Genomic DNA, 19,878 nt, shown 5'->3' with positions numbered 1-19,878 from the left:
GATGCTCTTTCTCGTCAACAGTTCGGCCGTTTTCGAACACTGGCTCCGATGGCTTCTTTGGAGGGCCTTCCCTGTCCGGCCCACTTATGGAACCTCGTTTCCGGCGTTTGACAGAGCTCCTTCGGTCGTCGCTTTCTTCGTGGACGTGGGCGTCCTACTGCCGAGTTTGGCATGAGTGGGTCCAGGCGTCGGGTGGTGAGTTCAACATTTATTCCACGGATGATCGTCGTTTAACCTTATTTGCCTATTTAGTCTTTCTGTCGGAAAAAGGCATCTCCGGGTCGACGGTTTCATCCGCGTTGTCGGCCCTGTCATTTTGGTTTCAGCTCCTGGGGTGGGAGGATGTAACTAAAGCCTTCCCTGTTCGGCGGGTTGTCCGGAGTTGGAAGCGGGTTACGCACCTTCCGGACACCAGGCGCCCTATTTCTATTCAGATTCTTTTGGGCATCTTGTCTCTGCTTCCGATTGTGTGTACATCGGGATATGAGACCCTCCTTTTCCGGGTAGCCTTCTCTTGGGCTTTCTTTGGTGCCTTTCGCATCGGCGAATTGGTGTCAAAATCAAAATTGTCCCGGGGGGCATCCTATGGGAGGACGTGTCTTTGTCGCACCGCAGTGTCACGATTTTATTGCGTTCATCCAAGACTGATTGTTTTGGCAGGGGTCGCCGGGTAGTCTTGCATTATTGCGGCGGCCCCTTTTGTCCGGTGTCCCTGGCCCTCTCTTTCGTGTCTTCGCGCCCCCTGTCCCCTACATTTTTTTGTACATGCTGATGCAACTTCTCTCAGCCATTTTCAATTTTTGCGCGTTTTTCGTCGTTGCTTGGAGATTTTGGGCTCTATACAAAATGTACTATTTTACTGCCAAAAGTGTTATGCCGCACTAAATTTTTTATCCAGATTACTGCATTTGTTATTTTGAAAAGCCATTATAAAAGGTAAAGTAGAGGTAAGAAAAAAGCACTTTTGTTGTTTAGCCAATCATTTCTACATATTAGATCTTTGAGGTCCCTGTAACCAGAGACATGTTCTTTGCTACGTACTGTGTAAAAGGGTGTCCCTCTTTATCATTTCAAATTTGAGAGGTATGTTTTTGGTGCATTTTCTCAGTCACTGGCAAGGGCATTTGCAATTCTGGATTGTAAAAAGCGATTGTTTAGGCTGCGGTGGTGGGGTGGGACCAGGTTGGTAACCTGGCTTTTGGGTAATGTCGCCCACTTTGTGGGTGGACAGTGGTTGGTAAACTGTTATTTGGTTGATATAAGATAATGCTGCTTGAGTCTTAGTGACTAAGCATGTTGGTCTGTTAATGGTTAACAGCGGTTCTGTTTGTTATTAAAGATTAAAGTTAATTTCATAATTAAAATTGTTTTAAACCCAATAAAGGGGCCGCGGCCTAAGCTTTTCCACAATCCTTGTTGTGTGTTTATTTTATATTTTAGGTATGTTCTTATGGTATGATGGGTGTTAATGGGGTGTACAATCCCATGTCTTTGCTTTCTTTTAATGAAGTTTCTCTGTTGTTCTAAATTATATTTTGCTAAATTAAAAAAAAAAATCAAAGTAAAACGTATTCATTTATTTAACCACTTCAGCCCCGGAAGGATTTACCCCCTTCCTGACCAGAGCACTTTTTACAATTTGGCACTGCGTCGCTTTAACTGCTAATTGCGCGGTCATTCAATGCTGTACCCAAACGAAATTTGCGTCCTTTTCTTCCCACAAATAGAGCTTTCTTTTGATGTTATTTGATCACCTCTGCGGTTTTTATTTTTTGCGCTATAAACGGAAAAAGACCGAAAATTTTTAAAAAAATGACATTTTCTACTTTTTGTTATAAAAAAAATCCAATAAACTGTAAAATGGCAGGGCAGTACAACCCCCCCCCCCCAAATGACCCCATTTTGGAAAGTAGACACCCCAAGGAAATTGCTAAGAGGCATGTTGAGCCCATTGAATATTATTTTTTTTTGTCCCAAGTGATTGAATAATGACAAAAAAATATATAAAAAATTACAAAAAGTTGTCACTAAATGATATATTACTCACACAGGCCATGGGCATATGTGGAATTGCACCCCAAAATACATTTAGCTGCTTCTCCTGAGTACGGGGATACCACATGTGTGACACTTTTTGGGAGCCTAAACCAATCACCGCCTTCAGGATTTCTAAGGGTGTAAATTTTTTATTTCATTTCCCCAAGCTATTTGCTGAGAGGCATGGTGAGTATTTTGCAGCTCTCATTTGTTCTTGAAAATGAAGACAGACAAGAAAAAAATTTTTTTTTTCTTTTTTCAATTTTCAAAACTTTGTGACAAAAAGTGAGGTCTGCAAAATACTCACTATACCTCTCAGCAAATAGCTTGGGGTGTCTACTTTCCAAAATAGGGTCATTTGGGGGGGTTTTGTGCCACCTGGGCATTCCATGGCCTCCGAAACTGTGATAGGCAGTGAAGAGTGAAATAAAAAATTTACTCCCTTAGAAAGCCTGAAGGCGGTGCTTGTTTTTCGGGGTCCCGTGCGCGGCTAGGCTCCCAAAAAGTCTCACACATGTGGTATCCCTGTACTCAGGAGAAGCAGCTGAATGTATTTTGGGGTGCAATTCCACATATGCCCATGGCCTGTGTGAGCAATATATCATTTAGTGACAACTTTGTGCAAAAAAAAAAAAAATTGTCTTTTTCCCGCAACTTGTGTCACAATATAAAATATTCCATTGACTCGACATGCCTCTCAGCAAATAGCTTGGGGTGTCTACTTTCCAAAATGGGGTCATTTGGGGGGGGTTGAATTGTCCTGGCATTTTATGCACAACATTTAGAAGCTTATGTCACACATCACCCACTCTTCTAACCACTTGAAGACAAAGCCCTTTCTGACACTTTTTGTTTACATGAAAAAATTATTTTTTTTTGCAAGAAAATTACTTTGAACCCCCAAACATTATATATTTTTTTTAAAGCAAATGCCCTACAGATTAAAATGGTGGGTGTTTCATTTTTTTTTTTCACACAGTATTTGCGCAGCGATTTTTCAAACGCATTTTTTTGGGGAAAAAACACACTTTTTTAAATTTTAATGCACTTAAACACACTATATTGCCCAAATGTTTGATGAAATAAAAAAGATGATCTTAGGCCGAGTACATGGATACCAAACATGACATGCTTTAAAATTGTGCACAAACGTGCAGTGGCAACAAAATAAATACATTTTTAAAAGCCTTTACAGGTTACCACTTTAGATTTACAGAGGAGGTCTACTGCTAAAATTACTATCCTCGGTCTGACCTTTGTGGTGATACCTCACATGCATGGTGCAATTGCTGTTTACATTTGACGCCAGACCGACGCTTGCGTTCGCCTTAGCGTGAGAGCAGGGGGGGACAGGGGTGCTTTTTTTTTTTTTTTCCTTTATTATTTTTTTGCTTTTTTATCTTATTTTTAAACTGTTCCTTTCATTTTTTTTTTTTTAATCATTTTTATTGTTATCCCAGGGAATGTACATATCCCCTATGATAGCAATAGGTAGTGACAAGTACTCTTTTTTTGAAAAAATTGGGGCCTATTAGACCCTAGATCTCTCCCCTGCCCTCAAAGCATCTGACCACATCAAGATTGGTGTGATAAAATGCTTTCCCAGTTTCCCAATGGCGCTGTTTACATCCAGCGAAATCTAAGTCATGAAATGCTCGTAGCTTCCTGCTTCTTAGGCCATAGAGATGTTTGGAGCCACTCTGGTCTCTGATCAGCTCTATGGTCAGCTGGCTGAATCACCGGCTGCATTCTCAGGTTCCCTGTTGAGACAGGAGAGCCAGAGAAAAACACGGAAGACGGTGGGGGGGGCATTCCCTCCCACTGCTTGTAAAAGCAGTCTAGAGGCTAATTAGCTGCTAGGATTGCTTTTACATGAAAGCCGACCGCTGGCTGAAAAGAATGATACCAAGATGATACCTAAACCTGCAGGCATCATTCTGGTATAACCACTCAAAGTCGTGAATTGCGTACCTGAAGACAAAAAAATGGTTAACAATAAAACACAGTAAACGGTAAAGTATAAAAAAATTGCATACCTGAAAAGCAAACGTGATAAAACATAATAACAATAAAACATTGCAGAATAGAATACATTAAAAAAGAGCAGAACAATAGAGAGAGAATAGAGAGAGAGAGAACAATGAAACGACAACTATTTTTTTTTTTTTTACACTTTTTTTTTGTAACTGTAACTTTTATAACTGTAACCGGTTCCAGGTTCGGGTCTCTCAAAATGCGATGGCATCTTGGGAGACCCTGTGAAAGTGTGCCTAGTTTGTGCAATGCTGTAACCTACGCTAATACTCAACTAGTGTATGGTAGCGTTCAAAACATTCACCAATGCAAAGACCAGGATTGTCAGGACAGGAGGGACAATAATAGCGGGTGTCATGTCTATATCCGGGCTTGCTGCAGACACAACATCTTTTTTGGGGGGGTTCGTTGGGTAGGGGTACTCGGGAGGACATAAAAATGCCTCTCATGCAGCTGACTGCATTTGGTTGGGGATGTGAATGGGGGAAATACGGGCGCTGCAGAAGCGGTGGGTTCCCAATTATTAGGATTGGCGTATGCAGCAGGAAAGGCATTATGGGCACGACGGGCCTGTTTGTCTTCTTCTTGGTGGCAGCGGGACACTACTTGTGCTTGCCACCTCACCAGCTTGAACTGTACTTATGGGACTCGCCACGTCATCAAGTGTTACTGCAGTGCTGGTTTGACTACGACCGGGGTGTACTAGGCCGCTGGTGCTTGCCAGTTCACCAAAACGCTACCAAAAAAACTGTTAGCGATCGCAGGGATCAGGCCTGACTCTGCGAACGCTGCAGTTATGCGTTTAGTGTTTTGTAAGTGTCAGTGATCGATCGATACTGCACTTGGGTGGGCTGGGCTGAGGGGCAAAACGCAGGTGCTAGCAGGTATCTGGGCTGATCCCGCTAACACTGCGTTTTTGGGAACCCTAAACTGCTGGGGACGCTAGTATAGATCTGATCGGATCAGATATTGATCCGTTCAGATACTATACCACTAAGGGAGGCGTATGCTGCGTGCGTGGGTGTTAGCGGTACTGGCGCTAATCTGACGCTGCCTGGGGCGACGCATATCACCGCCGGGCGATCAGGGGGCTAAACCTTTATTCGGTAATAAACGGCGGGTGCCCTGACACTATAAAAAATAAACAAACTAACCAGCGTCACCCGTAACAGTTATACGGTGATCAGTGGTGAAAGGGTTAACTAGGGGGCAATCAAGGGGTTAAAACATTTATTAGATAGTATATGGGGGTCCCTGTCACTGACGCACGAACCTAAATATTTACCTCCCTAACTAACGTCACCAGTGACACTAATACAGCGATCAGAAAAATGATCGCTTAGCGACACTGGCGACGGGGGGTGATCAAGGGGTTAAAACTTTATATGGGGGGGGGTTAGGGGGGTACCCTAGACCTACAGGGGACTAACACTAACTGCCCTACCACACTAACTGTCACAAACTGACACCATGCAGTAATCAGAAAAAAAAAAACTGCTTGGTGTCAGTGTGACGGGGGGGGGGGGGGGAGGGGTGATTGGGGGGTGATCGGGGGGGGGATCGGGGGGTGATGGGGGGTGTAAAGTGTGCCTGGCATGTTCTACTGTGTGTGTGTGTTGGTGCACTCACATTGCAGTCTTCTCTCCTCGGCGCCGGAACGGAAAATAGCGAGCCGAGGAGAGATGACATCATTTCCTTTGCTGCTGTTTAGCATTCAGCAGCAGAGGAATGATTCTGATTGGCTGGGAGCGATCGCGAGGGGGGGCCACGAATGGATGGTCTCCCCCTCGCCTCTCATCGCTCCCAGACCAAAGCCGACCGCCTCGGGCACCGGGGGGGGGAGTCCGATAGGACCCCCCTCCCGCGGGAGGCAGATCACGTACAGGTACGTGATTCTGCCTGCACGTGCCATTCTGCCGACGTACATCGGCGTGAGGCGGTCGGCAAGTGGTTAAAAATGTGAATAATTCATTTTTAAAACTTTTTTTTTTCCGCCCCCGTGAATATTTGCAAAAAACATATGATGTGGCCCTGATACTGAAAAAAAAAAATAGACACTGCTCTAGACAAAGGTTTTTGTATTCAGCCTTGGAATAGAGTAGGGAATAGTCGGAACGCTACCAGGGTTTTTTCTGCGTCAGTGTCCTTTTGGGGTGATTTCCCCTCACTTCCTGTGAAATGTTGGACTGCCACTTTTTTCCCGATCAAAAAATGGTCACTAGGACAAATAGAGAAGGTACATCTCAGCAGAGGCACAGACAGTAATACAAAGCTGACAGAGGTTCTCACCTTTTACCACTCAATCCAAACCCCCCCCCCCCCAAAAAAAAAAAATATATATACATGTGGCTAGAGATGCACTTTAAGGAACCTGACGGCTAAGGTTTTAAAACAGCTTATATGGAAGTTCTATAGAGGTACATAGACACTGGCTAAAGATATTTGATGGTTGAGGCTTGATCCTGTCAATATGGTACAATAATATTTCAACCCTGCTACAATCATAAATCCTATACAGAGGAGCAGTGGCGTAGCGTGGGTTGTCAGCGCCCGGGGCAAGGGAAGTAAGGCCCCTTTCACACTGGGGCGGTGGGGGCGTCGGCGGTACAACAGCACTATTTTTAGCGCTGCTGTACCGTCGTTCTTGCAGCTGTATTCGGCCGCTAGCGGTGCGGTCTTAACCCCCGCTGGCGGCCGAAAAAGGGAATAAAATCACTCGTACAGCGCGGCTATAGCCGCGGTATTGCCGCGGTATAGCCGCGCTGTCCCATTGATTTCAATGGGCAGGAGCGGTTTAGGAGCGGTGAATACACCGCTCCTTCACCGCTCCAAAGAAGCGGTTTGCAGGACTTTTTTCACCGTCCTGCCAGCGCACCGCTTCAGTGTGAAAACTCTCGGGCTTTCACACTGAACAAACAGCGGAGGCTGTTTAGGGGCAGTTTGCAGGCGGTATTTTTAGCGCAATACCGCCTGCAAACCGCCCCAGTGTGAAAGGGGTCTAATTTGCGCCCCCTAACCTGTGGACTTTTAGCACTCCCCGAGTCCTGTCCCTTCCCTTCCTACAATAGTACTAACCAACCTGATTCCTATACTGACCACTACACTCTACTGTCCACTACACTGACCACTATACTACACTGACTACTATACTGTCCACTACACTATACTGCTCACTACACTGACCGCTATACTGTCCACTACACTATACTGCCCACTACACTATACTGACCACTATACTGTCCACTACACTATACTGCCCACTACACTGATCGCTATACTGTCCACTACACTATACTGTCCACTACACTGACCACTATACTGTCCACTACACTATACTGCCAACTACACTATACTGTCCACTATACTGACCTCTATACTGTCCACTACACTATCCACTATACTGACCACTACACTGTCCACTATACTGTCCACTACACTGACCACTATATTGTCCACTATACTATACTGTCCACTATACTATACTGTCCGCTATACTTACCACTACACTATACTGTCCACTACACTATACTGCCCACTATACTGTCCACTACACTATACTGCCCACTATACTGTCCACTACACTATACTGCCCACTATACTGCCCACTACACTATACTGACCACTATACTGTCCACTACACTATACTGCTCACTACACTGACCGCCATACTGTCCACTACACTGACCACTATACTGTCCACTACACTATACTGCCCACTACACTATACTGTCCACTATACTGCCCACTACACTACACTGTCCACTACACTATACTGCCCACTACACTGACCACTATACTGTCCACTACACTATACTGCCCACTACACTATACTGTCCACTATACTGACCTCTATACTGTCCACTACACTATCCACTATACTGACCGCTACACTGTCCACTATACTGTCCACTACACTGACCACTATATTGTCCACTATACTATACTGTCCACTATACTATACTGTCCGCTATACTTACCACTACACTATACTGTCCACTACACTATACTGACCACTATACTGTCCACTACAGTATACTGCCCACTACACTGCCCACTATACTGTCCACTACACTATACTGCCCACTATACTGCCCACTACACTATACTGACCACTATACTGTCCACTACACTATACTGCCCACTACACTGACCGCTATACTGTCCACTACACTGACCACTATACTGTCCACTACACTATACTGCCCACTACACTATACTGTCCACTATACTGCCCACTACACTATACTGACCACTATACTGTCCACTACACTATACTGCCCACTACACTATACTGTCCACTACACTATACTGCCCACTACACTGACCGCTATACTGCCCACTACACTATACTGTCCACTCTACTGCCCACTACACTATACTGTCCACTATACTGACCTCTTTACTGTCCACTACACTATACTATTCACTATACTGACCACTACACTGTCCACTATACTGACCACTATATTGTCCACTACACTATACTGACCACTACACTATACTGTCCACTACACTGTCCACTATACTGTCCACTACACTATAATGTCCACTACACTGACCACTATACTATACTGTCCACTACACTGACCACTATACTATACTGTCCACTATACTGCACTGACTACTTTACTGTCCACTACACTATCCTACCTACAGTATTCCTATACTGACCACTACACAGCATGACCCTAGCTGCTCTTCTACTCACTCTCTCTCTCTGGTTGGCTGCTCCCTCTTCCCAGACTGTGCCCCCAACCCCCCCCCCCCCCCCCGGGCCAGCAACACGACTCTCATCATGAGGGAGTCTCACCTTTTCTTCTTTGTTTTCCATCGGTCCGGAGGGGAGCAGGAGGAGGAGGAGACAGCGGCAGCTCACAATCTTGAATTTTTGTGTCCCCCGCGCTCCGCCATGTTCAGTCTCCGGCGCCTTGTGATTGGGTGTATGGGATCATGTGCGGCGGCGGGGCTGCCAGTTAACGCTTGCGCTTGCTCCTGGAGTCCCGCCTCCGCACATAACCCCATTTACCCAATCAAAGGGTGCCGGAGACTGAACATGTGCAGAGGCGGGACTCCAGGATGTACCGCGATCATGGACAGGCCAGCCGCGCCGCCGCACATGACCCCATACGGTCAATCACAGGGCGCCGGAGACTGAACATGGTGGCCAGAGCGTGGGGACACAGGGCAGTGAATTTAGGAGGAGGCAGCCAGTAGTCACACACTGGCGCAGAATTGCGCCCCCCTAAATGTTGCGCCCGGGGCCACGGCCCGCTCCGCACCCCCCACGCTACGCCACTGCAGAGGAGCTTAGTTATGGAAGGCAGACCAAACAGTCAACCATCTAGATTATCTGGCAATCTCGAGCTATGTGGCTTGTAGATTCAGGTGATATAAAAAACAAATCTGGGACAGGAACAAGTGGAAATGCGGATTGTACAACAGAGTACATCGAGGGCCGTGTTCTCCCCCACAGAGATGCAGAGATGTTCTGTGGATCTCCGTGCAGGCAGTTCCATTCGTGTCAGCTAGGACACAGCGGCTGCCCCCAAATTTGACAGCTGTGCCATCCTGGGCCGTGCGCACCCATGCCTGCACACTTGTGAAGCTTGGATGTGCAGGTGAGTACGTACAACCACTGCATCTTTATTGACTAACAGAGGCTGTCTGCACACAGCTCCAGAAACAATCGGCTCTTCTTAATGTACAGGCCTCTGCACCCCTGTGAATGAGAACTTAAAAAAAAAAAAAAAGGACACATCAGAGAGCAGACCTTGCATTGGGCTACACCTCTTGGCGACAAATGCTAAATATGACATTTGTATCTGCAATTCTAGAACACGCACATTATCTATCTTAGTAACAGGGTTTTTCTGGCTTGTGATGTGCACATTTACATATGTGACACCATGCTCTGTAAACATACCTGCTTAGCTTTTCTGCTAAATATATTTGCTGATGTCTTCTTTTCCATCTGTGTGAGAATACAGAAACCATTTCAGGAAAACATAATGTGTTCCTATAGTTCTTAAAAGGAAGGGAGGAGAGTTTAAAGAAGGTTTTAAAATATAACTGTGGCCAGGCTATGGACATTTAAGTATTTAGACATTCTGTACAAACCTTAATATGCGTGTTCTTGTGCGATTCCTGTGCATTCTCCTACAGTGCAGTTTGGCACCACTACTTTAAAAAAAAATGCGCTGCACCAAATCGCATGGTACTGTGGTGCCATGCAATCCGGTGCCCACAAATGCACTATGCTTGTGATCTGTGTTTGGGATGCTGTTAACAATGTATTGGCACTCAGAGCAGATCACAAAGGCAGCGGGTTTTTGGAAAACATCCATGGAACGCCCCTTTCCCAAACCAGGGTCTGGTGTGAACCGGCCCTCAATGAGTATTAAAGGCCAAGTTCACCTTTTGTCTAAAATTGAGTGGCATTGTGGTCAAGGTGTCCCAGCTTTTAAAAGTATTGTTTAATGTAGTTTCCATACAATCTACAGTATCTAAATATCTCTATTGGTAATGCTTTAAAAGTATTTAAAAGGTTACCAGTTTAGAGTTAAACAGGAGGCCTGATGCTAGCTATTGCTCTCGCTCAGGTGTGTGGGACCTATGTTTGCATTTGCACGTGAGCACTATCAATTTTAGTGCTATAACAAAGGATAAAAAGCCTCCCTTGTGTTATCTAGGGCAGTGTCAGGTACTCTTTACTGAGACATCTGGGGTTTTTAGACCCCAGTTATCTCTTCTGCCCTTAAAAACCTCTAATCAAAGCTGAGATCGGTTTGATCAGATGCTATACTAGCCAGTAATAGTTTGTAAACAAGAAACCAAAAATCGGAAGTGACAAAATTGTCGTTTCCATTTTCATACACCATAGAGATGATCAGGGAGCAGAAGTTCCTCCTTCATATTGATGGTTTGCTGACTGGCCAATTCTGTCCTAGGCTCCCTGGTGGAACGGGAGAGCCCGGGAAGGGGGCAGGAGAGAGTGACATTATTGCCCCTCAGATCTCTTAAAGAGCATTGCTGGCACTAAATAGGCAAATAAGTGGAGCTTCCACTTTTGGGTGGAGCTCCGCTTTAAGTTTCATCAGATCTTGGGATGTGCATATCAATTTATGAGGCCAACTATGGAATTGGAGATTTTCTGATTTGCCCAACTATGAAAGCAGATTTATCCAAATCAGCAAAGAGTCATACAATTCATTAGCATGATTGTCTAGACCAGGGTTTCTTGAGAATTAAGACAAGAGAATTAAGTCACCGCCTGCACGCCTTCCCTGCCAGTGACATTTTTACAGTAATCAGTGCATTTTTATAGCACTGATCGCTGTATTAATGCCAATGGTCCCAAAAATGTTTCAAAAGTGTCCGATGTGTCCGCCATAATATCACAGTCCCGATAAAAATCGCAGATCACCGTCATTACGAGTAAAAAAAAATAAAAATGCTATAAATCTATCCCCTATTTTGTAGACGCTATAACTTTTGCGCAAACCAATCAATATACTCTCATTGTGATTTTTATTACCAAAAATATTATTACCAAAAAATATTATTACCAAAATATGTAGAAGAATACATATCGGCTAAAGTGAAAAAAAAATTGCTTTATTTAAAAACAAATAGGGATATTTATTGTAGCAAAGTTACAAAATATTGTGTTTTTTTTTCAAAATTGACGCTTTTTTTCTTTATAGCGTAAAAAATAAAAACCGCAGAGATTATCAAATACCACCAAAAGAAAGCTCTATTTGTGGGGAAAAAAGGAGCTCAATTTTGTTTGGGTGCAGCACCGCACGACTGCGCACTTGTCATTTAAAGCAATGCAGTGCCGAATCGCAAAAAATGGCCTGGTCATTCAGCAGCCAAATCTTTCGGGGCTGAAGCGGTTAAAGATGATTAATGCCTTTTAAGGGATCCAAGAGCCTAAATCCTGCCCTTCCACAACAGCAGTGGGATACCTCACTCACAGATAATAGGTGGGAACGTGACAACCATGAAAGATCAATAAAATATACATAGTGCTCTCTGGTTGGCTAATACTGTCATTTATTGGTTGATAAAAGATTTACTCACAAACAGAGCACTGATATCCCAGTGCTAGGATTCAGAGCGTACAAACGTCTCATCGAGTCAGAGAAAGGTGGCTGCAGATGATGTCACGGAGTCCTCCCGTCCTACCGGGACTTCCTCAGTGGTGGCCATACACACCAAATCTGAACATTTGCAGCTTGACTCCAAAGGCTCTGTCTTATCCAGACTTTTCCAGGGGGTCAATGCAAGAAGGGGAGGATCTGTGAGTATAGGATCAAGCAGCCTTTTTACACAATGCGGAGGATTCCACAGTGAGTATAACAAGCATGCTTTACTGCATACACAGACTGATTTTACTGTTGTGGATTTAGTACCATTGAAAAATGGTAAAAAATGGTAAAAAAGGTGTGCTTTACCACCCCACAACTGCTTCCCTCTAAGCTGAAAAAGCAGTAGTGGGGGGTGTACTGCCCACAGAATAACTTTTCTCATCAGCGGTATATAGCAGTCCTGCGACTTCTATCAGTGCCTGGTTAAAGCTTGTAGGAGGAGTTTTCATTTTCCTCTGATTGTCCTATGAGGCTGCAGGACCCCTGACCCTCTGTCTGGACAGTGCTGTTTGGCCCTGTGCTGATCACATGCATCCTTCTACCAGAAAAAAAACCTCTGTAGCAATACACACCAAAATGAGAATGTGCAGCTTGTCCCGAAGGCTCTGCTCCATTAGCAGACAGATCAGGGACTGTGGAAGAAGGGGAGAATTAGAGAAGAAAGGATCAAACAGCCTTTTTACACAATGCAGAGGATTAACCCCTTAGGTTCCACAGTGAGTATAACAAGCATGCTTTACTGTATATACACACTGATTTTACTGTTGTGGGTTTAGTAACACTTTAAGGTGAAAAATACTGATAGTGCCATATAATCAAAGCTATGGTATTCCCTGTAGTAACTAGGGATGAGCTTCGAGTTCGAGTCGAACCCATGTTCGACTCGAACATTGCCTGTTCGGTTGTTCGTCGAATTGCGAACGTTATGGGTTGTTTGCGCCAAATTTGAGTGGCGCGTCATGGCCCATAATTCACTGCGGCATCACAGTGCATTGCTGGCTGATGATTGGCTAAGCATGCACTATGACCCGCATGCTTGGCCAGTCACAGCGCCGTCTGTACAGAGAGCCGTAATTGGCAAAAGCCAGGGTGGCTTTGGCCAACTATGGCTCAGGGCGTTTAGTAAACGCCCCCAATATATAAGGCCGCCTGAATGTCGGCCTTGTGTAGTGTGTTGCAGCGGCGGAGAGAGATAGACAGAGAGACAGTGTCATTTGATTTGAGTTAGATAGAGTAGGCAGGCGAGTCAGTTAGCTGCACTTACAGTGTATTGTGTGTGTATATATATATATATATATTTATATATATATATATATATATATATATATATATATATATATATATATATATATAAAATATATGCATCCTAGGTGTTTTATATATACAGTTAGTGTCCTGTGTCCTTTGCACAGTGTGCACCTAAGGCTACCTGAAGACAATTGCTGGTGTTCTTCTGATCCTATTAGTACCACAGGCAGGCAGCTGCAGTATTTAGAGTTAGTGTACTGTGTCCTCTGCACAGTGTGCACCTAAAGCTACCTGAAGACAATTACTGGTGTTCTTCTGATCATATTAATACCACAGGCAGGCAGCTGCAGTATTTACAGATAGTGTACTGTGTCCTCTGCACAGTGTGCACCTAAAGCTACCTGAAGACAATTGCTGGTGTTCTGATCCTATTAATACCACAGGCAGGCAGCTGCAGTATTTACAGTTAAATGTACTGTGTCCTCTGCACAGTGTGCACCTAAAGCTACCTGAAGACAATTGCTGGTGTTCTTCTGATCCTATTAATACCACAGGCAGGCAGCTGCAGTATTTACAGTTAAGTGTACTGTGTCCTCTGCACAGTGTGCACCTAAAGCTACCTGAAGACAATTGCTGGTGTTCTTCTGATCCTTTTAATACCACAGGCAGGCAGCTGCAGTATTTACAGTTAGTGTACTGTGTCCTCTGCACAGTGTGCACCTAAAGCTACCTGAAGACAATTGCTGGTGTTCTGATCCTATTAATACCATAGGCAAGCAGCTGCAGTATTTACCGTTAGTGTATTGTGTCCTCTGCACAGTGTGCACCTAAAGCTACCTGAAGACAATTGCTGGTGTTCTTCTGATCCTATTAATACCACAGGCAGGCAGCTGCAGTATTTACAGTTAGTGTACTGTGTCCTCTGCACAGTGAGCACCTAAAGCTACCTGAAGACAATTGCTGGTGTTCTGATCCTATTAATACCACAGGCAGGCAGCTGCAGTATTTACAATTAGTGTACTGTGTCCTCTGCACAGTGTGCACCTAAAGCTACCTGAAGACAATTGCTGGTGTTCTTCTGATCCTATTAATACCATGGGCAGGCAGCTGCAGTATTTACAGTTAGTGTACTGTGTCCTCTGCACAGTGTGCACCTAAAGCTACCTGATGATGATTGCTGGTGTTCTTCTGATCCTATTAATACCACAGGCAGGCAGCTGCAGTATTTACAGTTAGTGTACTGTATCCTTTGCACAGTGTGCACCTAAAGCTACCTGAAGACAATTGCTGGTGTTCTCATACTAATAATACTACAGGCAGGCAGTTGATTCTGCTAGCTGCAGTATAATCAGTATATATATATATATATATATATATATATATATATATATATATATACATCCTAGCTTTGTGCAGCTACATCTCACTGCAGGCCATTAGTATGTCTGGAAGGCCAACAAGGAGAGGCAGACAGTCACAAGTCAATAAAAGAGGGCAAGCAGGCTCTGTGTCTAGAGGCAACAGTGCTGGTCGTGGACATGGTGCATCCTCATCAGCACGTGGCCGTGGGACACGCTTGTCCTTTTTTTCAGCAGCTGGCCATGTTGAGCCGCAACATGCTGAAGACTTGGTAGAGTGGATGACCAAGTCGTCCTCATCCTCCTCATCCTCTCTCACCCAGGCTCAGGGTACTTTGTCTGGCAAAGCAGCTGCCAACGCGGCCTCTTCCCTCGGCTCAATGGCATCAGTCACTCCTTCCCTAGCCCCACCATGTCCTCCTGAGGAGTCCCCCGAACTGTTTGACCACAGTGTTGTCTATATGCTCCAGGAGGATGCCTAGCGTTTTGAAGGGTCCGATGATGGTACCCAGCTAGAGGAAGGCAGTAACGTGAGCCCAGAGAGAGGGGGTGCCCAAGAAGGACAGCAATCTGGCAGTCATGTTCCCCCAGCTGCAGCATACTGCCGGGTTTGCTCCAGTGATGAGAAGGGAGGCGATGATGAGGAAGTCACTGACTCCGCGTGGATGTCTGATAGGTGAGAGGAGGAGGAGGCACATCTCCAACGAGGCAGGATGCCCTCCAGGGGCCAACTTAAGGGCAGCACACCGACTGCATCACACCGCAGAGCTCCGTATGTGCAGGGCGCTGCTGTCTGCGCGTTATTCCAAAAGTTCTTTGGTGTGGACCTTTTTTGAGAGGAGTGCATCAGATCGCACCGCTGCTATTTGCAACATATGTCTCAAGCGTATCTTGCATGGCCAAAACATCACCTGCTTGGGCACCACATGCTTGACCAGACATATGTCGACCTGCCATGCAGTTTGTTGGCAAGCGTAGATAAAAAACCCACACCAAAGAACAAAGTGGACCTCTCCTTGCTCCTCATCAGCTGGGATTTCCAACCCCACTATACCTTCAGTCCTCTCTGAAACATGCTCTGAGAGGAATGAAGGTATTGAATTAGGTGTGTCACAGCCAAGTACTTGTGGGCAATCTGCTATCGGTACACCGACGTCAGATTGTACCAGGCAAATTTCCCTGCCCCAGCTGCTGCACTGCTGAAAGAAGTTCACTCCCAGCCATCCACATGCCCAGCGGTTGAATGCTAGCTTGGCTAAATTGCTAGCACTTCAACTGCTGCGTTTTCAGTTGGTAGACTCTGCCCCCTTCCGTGAGTTTGTGGAATGTGCGGTTCCTCAGTGGCAGGTTCCCAAACGCCACTTTTTCTCACGGAAGGCGATTCTGGCTCTCTACCGGCATGTGGAAGGCAATGTCTTGGCCTCGCTGAACAGGGCGGTCAGCGGGACAAGGGCCTCATCCCCACAACCCTTGCCCGGTGGTTGTAGGGGTCTGTGAGCGGGGGGCTTATCGGAATCTGGAAGCCCCCTTTAACAAAGGGAACACCCAGATCCCGGCTCCCTCCCCATGTGAATTGGTAAGGGGTACAATGTACACCTACCATTTCACAAAAAGAAAGTGTCAAAATGTTAAACCACAGGAGACGGCTTGGGACAAGTCCTTTATTAAAAATAAAAAAAAATAAAAAATATCCAGCGATGTAATCCAATAAATCCATGCTCCTACTCCAGCGATGTAATCCAATTCTCGATCTCCAGCAAAGGATGATCTCCAGCGAGGAACACGGACAGGATCCTGCCTCCACCGGAGCCACCCAGTCAATGACGCGGTGCCAGCTTGACAGCTCTTATGTAGCTGAGGGCGGGGCCACCCGTCACGTGACCCCGTCCTTCTCTGACAAGGGGAAACGCTGCAGTTTCCCAGTGACGTGTAGGGGTGACCTGACGTGCAGGGAATCCTGCGTTGCATCAGAGTGGGGCAGGGTCACTGGGAAACCCTGGCGTTTCCCCTTGTCAGCTACAAAAGAGCTGTCAAGCTGGCGACGCGTCATTGGCTGGGTGCCTATGGTGGAGGCAGGATCCTGTGCGTTTGCCTCGCTGGAGTCGCTGGAGATCATCCATCGCTGGAGATCGAGAATTGGATTACATCGTTGAAGTAGGAGCATGGATTTATTGGATTACATCACTGGAATCTCTCTTTTATTTTTTCATTTTTAATAAAGGACTTGTCCCAAGCCGTCTCCTGTGTTTTTTTTTTAACATTTTGACAGTTTCTTTTTGTGAAATTCACATGAGGGGGGGCAGGATCTGGGTGTCCCCTTTGTTAAAGAGGGCTTCCAGATTCCGATAAGCCAGCCGCTCGCAGACCCCCACAACCACTGGACAAGGGTTGTGGGGATGAGGCCCTTGTCCCCATCAACATGGGGACATCCTCCCCATGTTGAGGGCATGTGGCCTGGTACTGTTCAGGGGGGGGGGCGCTCTCTCGTCCCCCCCTCTTTTCCTGCGGCCTGCCAGGTTGCGTGCTCGGATAAGGGTCTGGTGTGGATTTTTGGGGGAACCCCACGCCTTTTGTTTTTTAAATTTTGGCGCGGAGTTCCCCTTAATATCTATACCAGACCTGAAGGGCCTGGTAATGGCATTTTGGAGGACCCCCACGCATTTTTATTTATTTTTTTTATTTTTCAATGACTTTTATGTGCATTGTCGGGACCGACAATTCATTAATAGCTGGCACTAGCGCCAGCACTTTTAAATTACTTTTTTTTCCTTTAGAAATGTCATTTTGCTCTCAGACTGTTATAAACATGGGAAACATGCGCTACTTTACAGGCATACCATAGACACCCCCCAGGTACGAAATTTAAAGGAATATTTCACTTTTATTGTTTCACTTTAAGCATTATTAAAATCACTGCTCCTGAAAAAATGGACGTTTTTAAAACTTTTTTTTGCATTGATCCATGTCCCCTGGGGCAAGACCCAGGTCCCCAAACACTTTTTATGACAATAACTTGCATATTAAACTTTAAAATTAGCATTTTAGCTTTCTCCCATAGACTTTTAAAGGGTGTTCCGCGGCTTTTCGAATTTGCCGCAAACACCCCAAATTGTTCGCTGTTCGGCGAACATCCAATGTTCGAGTCGAACTCATGTTTGACTCGAACAGATAGCCCATCCCTATTCACCAGCACATTAGATAGATGTCACACGTCCTGGCACTGGGCTAGTGTGACATCAATCAAAAGAGCCGATGCAGGAGGCGGAACATCGAATAACACCGGTGCTCGCCCTCCCCCTTACCCTCCGAGGCGAGGCAGCGCTGGGGTATGGTCGCCGGGGGCCTGCGGCTACAAGTGTTTTGTCCTTGGACCCCGGCCCTGAGAGTTCCAGCAGGTGGAGCTGGGGGCCCCCTTCAGCGACCGAGCCATCGGACCACGGCCCAATGGACCGACTGGTCTCTAGAGCAGTGATGGCGAACCTTGGCACCCCAGATGTTTTGGAACTACATTTCCCATGATGCTCAGCTACACTGCAGAGTGCATGAGCATCATGGGAAATGTAGTTTCAAAACATCTGGGGTGCCAAGGTTCGCCATCACTGCTCTAGAGTATATAAAATGCACTTTTTAGCTTTCAAAAAGTGTTTCACACTGCTAAACCAAATCCAATTTCTAAATCGCTGCATTTGTAAACTTCAAAAGCCAGTATAAAGGAATAATTGTGGTAAAAAAAAGCACTTGTGGGGTTTAACTCATCGTTTTTTTTTGTAAAATTCTCCTTTAAGGGGGCGTGGCACTGTTCTATGCCTACATACTTTGCTAATAGATATCTCATCTGACGTCTCATAAAGTGTCCTATGCAGACACGTGGACGGCAGCTCCCCCAGCAGCTGTGGGCGGCGATTTGCCGCTGCGCCGGAGGGAGCCTCCATTCGCCCCAGTGTCTGCAATATATGTGACGTTGGGGGGAGTTTCTATCTCTTGGGGGGGGCTGGCCGGCCACACATATAAGGCACTGACCTCCTTACAGCCCAATTCTGGGCAGCACTTCCTTCACTGGGCTAGACACGGTTGGTCATCCTCCATCACCTACAGGTAAGGAGGACAACACATGGGCATTCATGTATGTGTTGGGGATAGGGGCTCTAGCAATTGGGGCCTTACCATTCACACAGCACTTTCATCACTACAGAAATACCACCCGCAGCCTCAACAGTATGGACATACCTCTCATTGGGGATTCCTGTGTGTGCTTGGCCCTTCTCCCTCCCCCGTCTGAGCTCCTCCCTCAGCTTCCGGACCTGACATAGTTGGTGGCCCTGTGACCGTGCACCTCATGGAGTTCATACCCCATCGGCATGTGAGTATTCATTTGGGGGTAGTGGCATCTCTGCCCCCCCCCCCCATATGCATAGTTACTTTGTTTTCTTTTGTACCATGCATTTTGCACTCCATCCAGAACAGCCTCCCCTTTTTTCTTTTGTCTTTAGATATTGGTGCTTTATCGCCCCTGAAGAGTGTTTTGATACACGAAACGCGTCGGCCTTACGACATGCACCCAACAATCACCTTCCCTCTTACTGGGTCTACCAATCCCAAAGTTCCATTTATTTATTTACTTTGTGATGTTATGCAATTTATGGACATTTCATCTTTCATACCATTCGCTCTGCACCTAATTTTAGGGGCTTGTTATGAATGTTCACAATGTACCAAACAGGGTGTATCTGTATATGATGTGACAGTCAACCCATATTGGGGTCATCATTATGTCATTATTTTACTATGTATCAATAAAATGGCTTGTTTTTGATGGTGACTGACCCATTGGCCTCATTTGCCCACCTCACTCAAAGTCCCAACCTTCCTGTTTTCTGTATGCATAGGGATGGAGACTCGCATCTCATTCAGAGTCCCAACCTCGCCTCTCAAAACCCGATTAGGGATGGAGGTGAGCTGTGAGGCCTCTGGGATATCATTCACCAAAAAATGGATATTTATTCCATTGGGCACTTGCCCTGTTTTACTTGCCTTCCCCCCTCCCCTTTCCT

The sequence above is a fragment of the Aquarana catesbeiana genome, linkage group LG04 (genome assembly GCF_042186555.1).
Source record: "Aquarana catesbeiana isolate 2022-GZ linkage group LG04, ASM4218655v1, whole genome shotgun sequence".
In the NCBI taxonomy this organism is placed as follows: Eukaryota; Metazoa; Chordata; class Amphibia; order Anura; family Ranidae; genus Aquarana; species Aquarana catesbeiana.
The sequence above is the reverse complement of the archived record's forward strand: the minus strand, read 5'-3'. Positions refer to the sequence as shown.